We start from the raw sequence: 13,365 nt of genomic DNA on the forward strand, positions 1-13,365 counted from the left end.
AGTGTTTTACCAATGTTTTCCTCTAAGTATTTGATTGTTTCTGGTCTGACATCTAGGTCTTTGATCCATTTGGAGTTGATTTTTGTTTCTGGTGAGATAAAGTGGTTCAATTTCATTCTTCTGCATGTTATGACCCAGTTTTCCCAGCACCATTTATTGAAGAGAGCCTCCTTCTTCCATTTAATCCTTTGGGCCCCCTTATCAAAGATTAGATATCCGTAGGTGTGGGGATTTATTTCTGGGCTTTCAATTCTGTTCCATTGGTCTGTGTGCCTATTTTTGTTCCAGTACCATGCTGTTTTGATGATGATGGCTTTATAATATAGTTTAAGGTTTGGGAGTGTGATGCCTCCATTTCTGTTTCTTTTCCTTAAGATGGTTTTGGCAATTCTAGGTGTTTTCAGGTTCCAGATAAATGATTGTAGTGTTTGTTCTATTCTCTTAAAGAAGCTTGGTGGAACTTTGATGGGTATTGCATTAAATTTGTATATGGCTCTGGGGAGAATATTCATTAAAAATTATTTTATTTATTTGTTATTTAATAGAGATAGGGAGACCTTGAGAGGGGCAGTGGAGATAGAGACAGAAAGAGATAGAGAGACACTTGTAGCCTTTTCAGCTCTTGTGAAGTTTTTCCCCTGTAAGTGGGGACTAGGGGTTTGAACCTGAGTCCTTATATACTGTAGTGTGTGTGTTTAACCAGGTGCACCACCTCCTGGGAAATTTTCTTTTTCTTTATTTAAAAGATTTTCTTTAACTCTATTAAATTTGACAGGACAGATAAATTGAGAAGTATGAGAGACTGAGAAGTAGTGAGAGACAACTGCAGTACTGCTTCACCACTTGTGAAGCTTTCCCCATTTGAGTGGGGACTGGGGACTTGAACCTGGGTCCTTTTACATTGTAGTGTGTGTGCTTAACCAGGTGTTCTACCATCCTGCCCACAGAAAAAAAATTTTCATCTTTCTTTAAACATTAAGTATGATGTTGGCTATACATGTTCTTTATTATGTTGGGGTTCATTCCTTCTATACCCATTTTATGGAAGTTTTTCATAATAAAAGTATTCTGAATCTTGTCAGTGCCCTTTATGTCTTTTGAAGTGATCATTAGTTCCTCCCCTTCATCCTTTTTGCTACTGTGATGTATCATGTTTATAGATTTGCATATATTGAACCACTGCCTACATTTTATCCAAGGGACTAGAAAGGTGATTTCCCCCTCTGATTATCAGGGTTCCATAAAATGATATTTTCCTATTTGATTTTCCTTGTGTTTTTACTAGCTGGTATGAATCATAGCATTGTATTTTTGTTGTTGGGTTTTTTTTTTTGAAGCCTGGAAGAATGACTGTAGTTTAATTGAATAAACATATTGGTAAATGAGTTTGACAATATACTATGAACTCAAAGAGACTTAGATTCATTGTGGAATCTTTGAGGTAAGAACCCATGTCTTCTGTGATTTCAGTAACTCCCAGTGGTCTGGTATAATGCCATTATTATGTATGTCTGATATTACCAGTCACTTCTATACTGAGCAGTAGATAAGAAACATTTGCACAGTGAAGCATTAAACAATCTTGTTACTGTTAAACTTTTAGAAAGGAAGTAATTGGAAAGAATTACCCAACACTGCCTGATCAGTCTTTCTTTTTTTGCATGAGTATAGAAGGCAGATAAGGTGGAAATGGGAGAGACTAGGGACATTTCTTACTGGGAAACAGAAGCACTGCTTTTCTCCCCCACCATCATGGTATAAAGGAAGAATAAAGTTAGTTTACTTTCCTAAGGAAAACAAGTTCTTTTGTGATGAATGTATTCTAAGTTAAGGCACTTGTCATTTGCTCAAGAGTTGCACCTCACATACATTAATTTTTAAAAAGATTTTATGTATTGATTGATAAGAAAGATAGGAGGAGAGAGAGAACCAGACATCACTCTGGTACTTGTGCAGCTGGGGCTTGAACTCAGGACCTCACGCTTGAGAGTCAAGCGCTTTATCCACTGCACCACCTCCTGGACCACACATATATTAATTTTTATCCTCCCTTGTGATTGGAAGATAGCTTAGCCTTAAAGTGCAAAACTTGGCACTGCAATGCCAGAGAAATTATCTTGTCTCTCCTTTTCTCACACAGTCTCTCTCTCTCTTAAATATGAATGTCTAAATCTTTATATAGTTATTAGTACTTACCAAATGTGCTACTATTGTACTCCTAGCCCTTGTAATAGAGACAAAGAACTAATCTGGGAGCATATCTTAGTGGGGTAAAAGGCTCAGAGGACATTTAAATACAGTTTTGTCTTAGTTCCTGAATGCTTAATAGTGCATTACAACAAAACTTTATTATTATTATTATTATTATTTTTAACACAAGATTTTGAGGTTGATATTCCTGGCAGGTGGATTTCCTCTACACAATGAATCAGGGAACTAGGCTTCTTTTAGTTCTATTCCACAAATTGTTATCAATGTGTCCATCTGGTGGAGAGGGATTGTTCCCCCCCTCTAAAGTTTATTTATTTATTTAAAGATTTTAAAAAAGTGTTTATTTCCTTTTGTTGCCCTTGTTGTTCATGGCTGAGCTGAGAACGCAGTTCAATCTTTATTCATGAGTGGGGATGCGGTTCAACAAACTAATCTAATCTAATCACAACCCAATTCTGTCCTCCATCTCTCCTCCCACGGAAGAGTCAGGAACCAAGGAAATACATACGATAGGGGGCGGGGAGAAGGAAGAAGCACGAACCAGCGATGACTAAACCAAATGTCCCAGAGGTGGGGTGGGGGGGAGACCAAACCAATATCCCGGAGGCAGGGGGTTGCCCAGCCAACAGTGGATGTGCAAACAGAACACATAGCAAGCAACACAAGCAACACAAGTGAACCCAATGTGATGATAGAATCAGAAGGCTTCACAAGCAGAATCCAGAAGCATATCAACAATTCCCCCTTTTCTTTTTAACTAATGGCCATAGTATCAGGAGTGTGGGGTGAACAGAAACCTATATTGTACAGGCATTAAAAAAAAATATTTGGAAATATTGTGCTTACACTCGCTAGATGGGATAGGAGCTCAAATAAGTGTTCATCAAGGAAGAAGGAAGGAAGCTTGATGAAACTGCTTAGATGAAAGGGGGAGAGAGCCCGAGAGAGAGACCTTGGTGGCTACTTCAATGGTATGCTATATATGCAAGTGCACATCCAGTAGCTGGAAGGTCCTTAGGAAGCACTCTTTATAACTTTACTTGATTTTCTAGTGATTTAGTATCTGCCCAATTCTCTTTAGAAGTTTATTTTGTGTTATATATCCATGTTTATTTGGCTGTCAGTAAGATAGATGGTTAGTTTGAATGTATATGGGTACTCAAATTATGCATGCATTATTTTATTATTTTATTGAGTGTATTTATTCCACAAATGACTTTTTTTCTTTCTTTCTTTCTTTCTTTTTTTTTTTTTTTACCTTTGAAGTTGTTGCTGGGGTTGGGTGCTACAAATTCACTGCTGTTGGTGACCACTTTTTCCCCCAATTTTTATTGGATACAACAGAGAGAAATTGTGAGGAGAGGGGGAGATAGAGATAGAGAAAGAGAGAGAGAGAGAGAGAGAGAGAGAACTGCTTCACTGTTTGTAAAGTGACCCCCCTGCAGGTGAGTAGCTGTGGGACTCAAACTGGGATCCTTTGCTTCATACTATGTGCTCTTAACCCTGTGTGCCACCACCTGGCCCCTCAAATTTTCTTTAAATAAAAGAGAAAATAAAATTGAGGAAGGAAGCTATATTACCTGTGCAGCAAGAATAGAATTATAATAGCTTTGTAATTTCTTCTAGGAAAAAAGGCAGCAGTGGTCATTGATGAGCATTTTCCTGCTGTGTCTCTTGGCCTGCACCATTGCCACCGCAGTGGGAGTACTGATTTTTGCGATGGTTGATACAAACATCTCTCAACCTCAGTTACAGCCTGGAGCCCAGGTTCCACCAGTATATCCCACAGTGAAAGAAGTTGTTGACCCCAAATTCTAGTTTCTTAACCATCTACCTAAATCCAAGGTAGGAATCACACACTTTAGGAAAAAGAACCACTTATTCTAAGTAATAATTTAGGGGACAAAGTTTTCATGATTTGTTTGTAAACTCTGTTCTGTGGGTCATCTGGTTAAGAGGAGCTGACAGGATAGAGAAGAATCCTACTGATACTTGCCTGGGGCTGTTCTATTTAATAGGTATTTTTGTTTCTGGCTAGAGGGGAGAAGTACAGGCAGAGAAATGGAGATGCTTCTATTCTCTTGCCAAGACAGATGCCTTTTTAATGCCTATCGGGCTAAACTGATAGTGTAGTCTCGCACCGCTGTAGTCCTTCCTGCTGTCTAGCAGACTTCTTTCTATTCTTTCTCTGGGACTCTTGTTCTCACCTCACTACCACTGCTTTTGCCAATTTTCCCCCCTTCTATTTTGTATGCCACACTGGCCTCACACTCTAGGTAGTGACCTTGTCGATGGTTGCTTGCTTCTAAATTTTCAGGTGTTTGAGTTTCCTGGTGGTGCAATCCAGTGGGCTAGATACAGGAACGATGTCAAAGGCTATCTCAGCATTGAAGAAGAGGCCTTTGGCACTAGCTTGAACACACTGAGATCACAGTTGACACTGGGGACCCGGAGAATAAAAAGCAACAGCCTGAGGGCCCCACACTGGCACTTCAACGCTAATGAACTTGGCTATCTTGTACAGGTATAAGCAGTTGGCCAATTATTCCACTGAAACATCTATGCTGTATGTCTTTAGGCTATTATTTTTGTTGTTGAAAAATCTGCTTAACTATGGAATAGCATCCAGGCTTCGCTTATGCATTCTATTAGATTAGATAGCAGCGCCCTGAAGCATTCGCCTGTTTATTTTAATGATTCTTGGTAGCACTTTGAACCTCTTTCAATTAAATGAAATCACTCTTTACATACTACTGTTGAAATAATACCACTATTCCATCTTTTGAGCCACAGCTAAAACTAGTAGCTCTGATCTGATGATCAAAGAGATGGCAGCAGCTTCCCCCTAAGGGGAAAAAAAGAAAAAAAACAAAAAACCAGCACTGGAATAACATACTAGTTTTCTGTAGTTCAGTCTTTTCAGCCTCGAGTCCCTAAGCCCAGGCCAACTTGATGCCTTTTTGTGGGTCAGCTCTTTGAGACTTTTCTGGAAGTGAAATAGAGCTGGAGGTGAAATGAATATACTTAATTGAATTTCAAACAATTTTTTAATTAGAAAAAGAAATTGTTAGTTCCCTTCTTGTGGTCAGGATACTGTGAAACCTGTGGTGTGTTAAGCCTTCACAGAAATCACCTAAGTTGGGGGTGAGAGTGTTTTGCAGATATCTATTGCAAGGAGATGAAAAGTTGGACCCATGTGTCAACAAAAACTGTACTGTAACTCATTAATTTCTCCTAAAGATAAATAAATAATAGATAAATAAGTAATATTTAAAAAAGATAAAAAAGATCTCACAGAGCTTTTTCAGAGTTTGGTCTTATTCAAGTAAAGCTATTAATAGACTAGCTAACTTTATGCTACAGTTCTTTTTTTTGCTGTTAAGAACTCCCATTTTTGTACTTGAAAATTCATCAGTTTTAGAATTTACAACAGAGTGAAAAGCTACAGTTTCTATATATGAGACTAACCTCTCTGGACAGGGCAGTGGCACACGTGGTTGAGTGCACATGTTACCATGTGCAAGGACCCTATTTCAGGACAGTGACCATTGTGTGTGTGTGTGTGTGTGTGTGTGTGTGTGTGTGTGTGTGTGTGTGTTAGGACAGTGACCATTTTGTGTGTGTGTTTGTGTGTTTAAGCATTGGTCAATTTGGATTAATTATATATAATAGTCTGGAAGGGACCAGATAAGAGATAGATAAGTCAGGGGGCTTTTGCAGCCCCCCAACTAGATGATGATGGTTGCCTATCCAACAGCATTTTAGAAGGGAAAGAATTGTTGTTCACAATGACAGAGTTGACAAGACCTTAGAGTTGACTGACTTACTGCATAAATTTGAGACTGGTGTTTAGGATAACTCTCAAGTTTTCTGACCAGGTCTCCCCTGAGTCTATCAACAACAGCAACAAAAAAAGGTCACTTAATTTATATTAAAGTTTTCAGGAAAGCTGGCAAGTTAGGGAAGTATGGGTCTATTGCAAGTCAGTATCTTGGGGACATGTAGAATTTTCTGTTAGCAATTCTTAACACAAAATTTTTGGTGACAGAAAAGCTATATATTTTCTTTTTGTGATGTCATTTAAAAGTATTTTATAAAACTTTACCTGATTCAGGTTCAAAAGAATATTAATTTCTAAGAGGAGTCATACAATGGACACAATATTGGAAAAATGAAAGTGTACTAAACAACGGAAAAAACTTTTAGTGAATTCCTGAATCACGTAATTGAGAAACATTTTTGTTTTTAATCAGAGTAAGATTCAACTCTGGCCACTGGTGGTGCTGGGGACTGAACCTGGGGCTTCTTATATGCAAGTCCTATGTACTACTTCTAAACTGTCTTCCCAGCCCCCCAAAAATGTTTATCATGATGACCATCATGGATGAAATATAAGATTTATTGACTTCATCCTTGTCTTAGGAAAAAGGCAAAGGAAAGGACCACTCAAACACTGGTTGTTTGGTCAATTTTAATTGAGGCCTCAGTATAGATTTGGGAATTCCTTGATAGGTGTCATTAGTTGGGTGAAAAGACTGGTTATTTGTGGTTTTTTTACTTTCATTTATTTTTAATGTTCTTGGGCTCTATTATATAATGATTAAGGCACATCAGTGATATGAAATTCCAATTCCAATTCTCTTCCTAAAACTTTAACTTTGTGATTAGGTAACCTCCCCACCAAGCTAGAATTTAATTTTATTATCTGTAAAATGTGTAAACCAGTACCAAAAAATCATATCAGTTTTTTAAAAAAATTATTTCTTTGTTGAGGGATTAAGGTTTTACAGTTGACAGTAAATACAACAGTTTGTACATGCATAACATTCCCCAATTTTCCACAAACAGTAAAACCCCTAGTAGGTACTCTGCCATCCTGTTCCGGGACCTGAACTCTTATAAGGTTTTTATAAAATAAAAAAAAAGACATAATAAATGTAAATGACATAAATCAGCATGTTATCAGCAAGGACCACATAAATTTTAGTTATGTTATATTTACATGAATTGTTTCTTAGAGTGTTGACTAAATAACTCAATTTCTTTTTTTTCCCCCTTCTTTTTCTTGTTCAAGCATCCAAATGCCCTAACTCTGAGTACACCCAGAATTTATAGCAATGGACTCTGACAGCCACACTGCCATTTAAATGCAAATAAAATGGGATATGTAATACATGGATGTGGAAAGGTAATTTCTTTTGAAGCACAACTTTTTTCTTTTCTTTTTATTTTGCCTCCAGGGTTACTGCTGGGGCTTGGTGCCTGCACCACGAATCCACTGCTCCTGGAGGCTATTTTTTTTTCCTTTTGTTGCCCTTGTTTTATCATTGTTGTGGTTATAATTATTGTTGCTATTGATGTCATTATTGTTGAATAGGACAGAGAAATAGAGAGAGGAGGGGAAGACAGAGGGGGAGAGAAAGACACCTGTAGACCCGCTTCACTGCTCGTGAAGTGACCTCCCCCTGTTGGTGGGGAGCCAGGAGCTTGAACTGGGATCCCTACGCTGGTCCATGTGCTTCATGCCATGTGCGCTTAACCCACACACCAACACAAGTACACCAAAAAAATAATAATAAATATGACTCATGTGCGCTTATTGCCATGTGTGCTTAACCCGCTGTGCTCCCCCTTGAAGCCCAACTTTTAAAGTTTCTTTCTTCATACAGAAAGAAGCAAGTGGTAAGTATATTTTATTATATAAAATTTATTATTTATTATATAAAAGGACTGGGTATTTCTCTGGACTCAGTTTCCACAAAGGATATCATGGGGCCTTCTAGGTTGTTTTCCAGGTTAATTGTAGCACGAAAAAGGGCTGAGATCATCTTAGACGTTACAAAGAGGTTAGCACTTTAGATGTCATATTTGAGACACCTGCTTAAGTCTTCAGAGTATTGCATTTACAGTACAAGGCTTATTGTGCTGCTTTTTTGGGGGGAATATGAAATCACTGCCTCTCAGTGTAATATGTGGTTGGGGGGGGTGGAGAGCCAGATAGGTGTTTATTGATTCCTTTTATCTAGGTTACTCCTCTTAGTGAAACTGACAACACCCTTTCAACTCCTCAGAGAGTCCTGGCTTGTAGGATCAATTGCCATAAGACAAGTCAAATTGAGTCTCATGTTATAGCTGAGATTTGGTTGGAGTTTTTCTTAACTTTTATACAGCTCCTTGTTGAAATCTACAATAATCCACATATGTAGAACAGGCTTCCTAGCTTGTGCTTGTTTCAATTTTGAAATGAATAATCAAAACAGATTGAAATTCACTGATTAAGTCATTCATAGCAATAGTTTTGCTTTCTGCTTTTAGAAAAAGCTTGAAGATTCTAATAACTCTTCTTAAAAGGACATTGCAGTACTTCATGAGTCATATTTATTATTATTTTTAGTACTTGTATTTGTGTGCAACTTTAATCTATAAACCTTTTAAAAAACTATTTATTTATTTTAATAAGAAGGGTAGAGAGGGAAGGAGATAGAGACACCAGAGCATTGCTCAGCTCTGACTTACGGTGGTGCTAGGGATTGAACTTGGGACCTCAGCGCTTCATGCATGAATGTCTTTTGCAGAACTATTATACTGTTAACCTCTAAACCTTTTAAGGGAGATTCATAAGATGCTGCTCTCCCAGAAGACAGCAGTTCTCTAATCAAGTAGAAAGGAGGGGCATGTGGGTAGTAAAACACTAAAATTTAGCTCTTCCATTACATTAGAGAATGTAATCTCTAATTAAAATATAGTGATGCTTTTATATGATATTCCAACATATTGAGCTCACTAATGCATTTGGTGAAACATTTGCTTAAAGAAGAGGAACTTCTGATTTTTGTGGGGCCATGCGTCAATGTCAAAAGATTCTCATCTAAAGTATGACCTTTGTCTTACATTATTTAGCTTCACTAAGAAGTCCCTGTATAACTGTGGGCTTTTATTCATCTGGTCTTCAATATTTATACACATCAAATGAATTTGCTTTTATTTGCTTAACATCAGCATAGTTTTTTCCTTCTCTAGGTGGACATTATTAATACTCAGGATACCATAGAGTTTGATATTCACATTGGAGATGTGGTGTTTTTTTCCCCAGAGGAGCCCAGCATTATATTAAGAGCACACGTGACAAGGATTTGCTTTTCATTCTTGCATTCAGCACTGGAGAACAGGTGAGTGAGTTTCAGAGAGTATGGAATGCCAAGGATGTGTTATAGTAAAAAAGTAAAAAGTTCTATGGACTTTTGCTTGGGGTTTATCTAAATGGCAGGCTTATTAGATACATAACAAGGAGATGGAGAAAAAAAAAAAAAACTCAGGAGAAAAGGCTATTTAGACATGTGACAGGAGCCATTAGTCCTTAAACTTAGTTCAACAGTGTTCAGCTACAATGTGCGGAGGTTTTGGAAGAAACATATCATGGTGGTTTGGGAAGAAGGTCAGACAGGAACTGCAACAATGGAAGGGAGGCAAGAGCTGAAAGGGCCAAATTTCTGCCAGTGGCTTGCCTGAGTAATCTCCTATACCCACAATCCCTTGTGACATTTGTCATATGCTCTTGACTTCAGCCCAATGTCAGCCATATGCTAATTATGTTCATGTCCCAAAATTCCTTTTGCTCACTATCAGTACAAGTGTTCCCAACAATGTATGGCATTGAATCTGGATCACAGGGAGCCCATGGAATGTTTGTTGAATAAATTAATTGATTTAGTGTGTGAAGAGGAATATCAAACAATCTCTTCAACACATTATAAAGGAACCCAGTTTATCATCATCCCTCTTTATTTCCTGTTTCAAAACAACTGAGGGAAACAAAAACAATGAAGAATAGAGATCTGTGAAATCATCTTTATGACTAATAAAGCAGAGAGAGAACCTGACTATGGGGGCAGCTGGGTCCAACCCCTAGATGTGAGCAGGCCTCACCATCTTAAGGGAGATAAAATTTACTGTGACACAAAGGCTAGACAATTAAAACCTAAAACTATGAAAGGATAAATATGACATTTGAGAAGCATACAAACAAGTCAAAAATTAAACAATATATCAAATATTTTAAAGAAAGATGAGAATTTTTTTTGAGTGAAAAGAAATACTTTTAGAGGATGATCAAACAGGAATGAAGTGAGTTAGAATTTTAGGAAAATTTACTTGATCTCTACTCCTATTCTCAGGAACATCTGATATGTACCCTGAGGAGCTAGTTCCCCTCTAGCACCCCATATAAGTAGGTCATGAGAAGGGCTGCTAATGGGAGTATGTTCTGAATAAAGAATATAATGCAGAAAAATGAGGAGGGGAGGATGAGGAAAGAAGTAGTGGGGTGGGGAGAGAAACCTATGCCCAGTTACAGAAATGGAGACATACAGAGAAATAGGAGGGGAGAGAGACACATGGAGAAGTAGTACAAATACACAAACAGGAGTTATACACACAATGAGGGACAAAGACACAGAGACCTATAAAAAAGGATATACAGACACATATGTTCACATGCACATGGACCTATACAAAGAGGGACACACACACACACAAACCCCAAGGTAGATGGCCAAAGTGACGCATACACACTGACATGGTAAGAGATGCAGAGAAAGATAAGCACAGACACAGGTACAAAGAGATACACACATGCCCACATTAATAGATGGTGATTGAGGAAGAAAGGTAGTACCAGAGGGAAAGAGAGAGAGAGAGAGAGAGAGGAATATAGTGTGTGACATAGAGAGCAAGGATGAATAAGAGTCATCCCAGATGACTGCACTGTGAAGTCAAACACCCTGAGATTATCCACCCAGTAGAGAAAGATCCCCACTTGCTTGGCATTGAGGTTTGCCTCTGTCATGTGCCTTCGATGGTGGTGCTCTGAGAAACACTTTAGTCACTAATTTTTGCTCACAAAGGGGTCTTGATCCCCTTCTCACTAGTCGCTACTACTTCCCAGTGGAATGAAAGTCAGTTCTAAAGAAAGCTTCAGATGCCTCAGCACTTATGAGATTTTCCTTATTCTCAGAGTTGAGAAGGTGAGCTCTCCTCAGCAAGGGAAGACATGCTAAGTGACCTTTTGCAGGAATCCACAAACTGTCCATGTGCCATGACAAGTTCCTATAGTCATGCAAATACCTTGATGACTTGAGATCTCTGGAGGTAGTTTGATACTGATAATCTAATTTTGGTTTCCACTGTCAGCTGCAAACCTTGACATGGACGATTATCTCCAGGCCATAGCAGACTACACCCTCGCCCAGTTTTTCTCCAAGAAGCAAAGTGATTTTAAGAAGATCCCCAAATTCAAAGAAGACCAGGCAATCAACATGCCTTAGATTTTGCTGACCAGTTAATATCTACTATTCCTTCTCTACGTGCTGTTATTTTATTTTTTTTTTCCCTCCAGGGTTATTGCTGGGCTCGCTGCCTGCACCATGAATCCACCGCTCCTGGAGGCCATTTTTTCCCCCTTTTGTTGTCCTTGTTGTTGTAGCCTCGCTGTGGTTATTATTATTGCCATTGTTGATGTCGTTCGTTGTTGGATAGGACAGAGAGAAATGGAGAGAGGAGGGGAAGACAGAGAGGAGGAGAGAAAGATAGACACCTGCAGACCTGCTTCACTGCCGGTGAAGCGACGCCCCTGCAGGTGGGGAGCCGGGGGCTTGAACCGGGATCCCTACCCGGGTCTCTGCGCCTTGTGCCACATGCGCTTAACCCACTGTGCCACCGCCGGACTCCCTGTTATTGTTTTTTTAAAGCTTTTTATCTTATTTTATTTATTTATTTATTTATTTATTTATTTATTTATTATTTTCCCTTTTGTTGCCCTGGTTTTTATTGTTGTAGTTATTATTGCTGTTGTTGTTATCATTGTTGGATAGGACAGAGAGAAATGGAGAGAGGAGGGGAAGACAGAGAGAGGGAGAGAAAGATAGACACCTCACAGACCTGCTTCACTGCTTGTGAAGCAACTACCCTGCAGATGGGGTGCTGGGGGCTCCAACCTGAATACTTACCCGGTTCCTTGTGCTTAGCGCCTTGTGTGCTTAACCCACTGCGCTACTACCTGACTCCCACTGTTAACTGTTTTTAAAGAAGAATAACTTGGAGTTCTCCTGAGAGGATAAGAGAAAAAGCAGTTGCCTAACTGCCTTCTGGGCTCCATGAGCTGATGAGTGCTTATAGGTAGTTCATGTTAAGAGAACATTCCAGTATACACTATAGATTAGTAGTTATAACTATATTTTTGTATGGATTTAAATTCATTTTTATTATGCATATCAGTGAAACTTATAACCAGGCATGCATATATTTTTTGCTCTCAGTTACTCAAAAGGAAGTAAGAGGCTATTGGAACCCAGGTACTCAACCTTGTGTGGAGAAATTATAGAATTTTAGTTTGGAAATTCCCAATACTTACGTTGGAATGGAAATACCAACAGTAAATACAATAGTTTGTACATGCATAACATTTCTCAGTTTTCCGTATAACAATACAATCCCCACTGTCATCCATTTTGAACCTGTATTTCCCCCCCCTACCCACCCCAGAATCTTTTACTTTGGTACAATACACCAACTCCAGTTTAGGTTCTATTTGTGTTTTCTCTTCTGATCTTGTTTTTCAACTTCTGCCTGAGAGTGGGATCATCCCATATTCATCCTTTTATTTCTGACTTATGGAAATACTTTTTAAATAATGTTTAATTTTTATACACTTGCTCATATGGATAATTCTATACTTATATATTCACTGAGAAAATAATGATAAACTAAATATGAATGTAACATCATCTTTAAGTGTATTTGGATTTTATTGATCATATCATTAACTATTAACATGAAGAACAGTTATTCATGCAGGTGAATATGGGATGTTTAATCTATTGACAATGCTGACTGTGTGTCTGGATTTTGGTATAGTTGATCAGACTTTATTAAGATACTAATTAAAATGTTAATCAGAGACTGGTGGTCTCCAAGGTGAAGGCCATTGTCTTAAGTAGAAAATAATTTGCCATTGCACTTCATTGTATTTGGAACGCTCCATAATTTCTGTAACACACTATACAAAATTGTAAAGCTTGTATAGCTAGTCTTTTTTCTTTTTTTAAAAATATTTATTTTATTTATTTATTCTCTTTTGCTGCCCTTGTTGTTTTATTG

The 13,365-nt window shown here is 38.2% G+C and overlaps 1 pseudogene; it reads left to right on the top strand.

The window, feature by feature from the left end:
• The first annotated feature begins 1,451 nt into the window (after positions 1-1,451).
• LOC132533008 (uncharacterized) lies at positions 1,452-12,206 on the top strand (annotated as a pseudogene).
• Positions 12,207-13,365: the final 1,159 nt, after the last annotated feature.

The sequence above is a fragment of the Erinaceus europaeus genome, chromosome 15 (genome assembly GCF_950295315.1).
Source record: "Erinaceus europaeus chromosome 15, mEriEur2.1, whole genome shotgun sequence".
NCBI lineage: Eukaryota > Metazoa > Chordata > Mammalia > Eulipotyphla > Erinaceidae > Erinaceus > Erinaceus europaeus.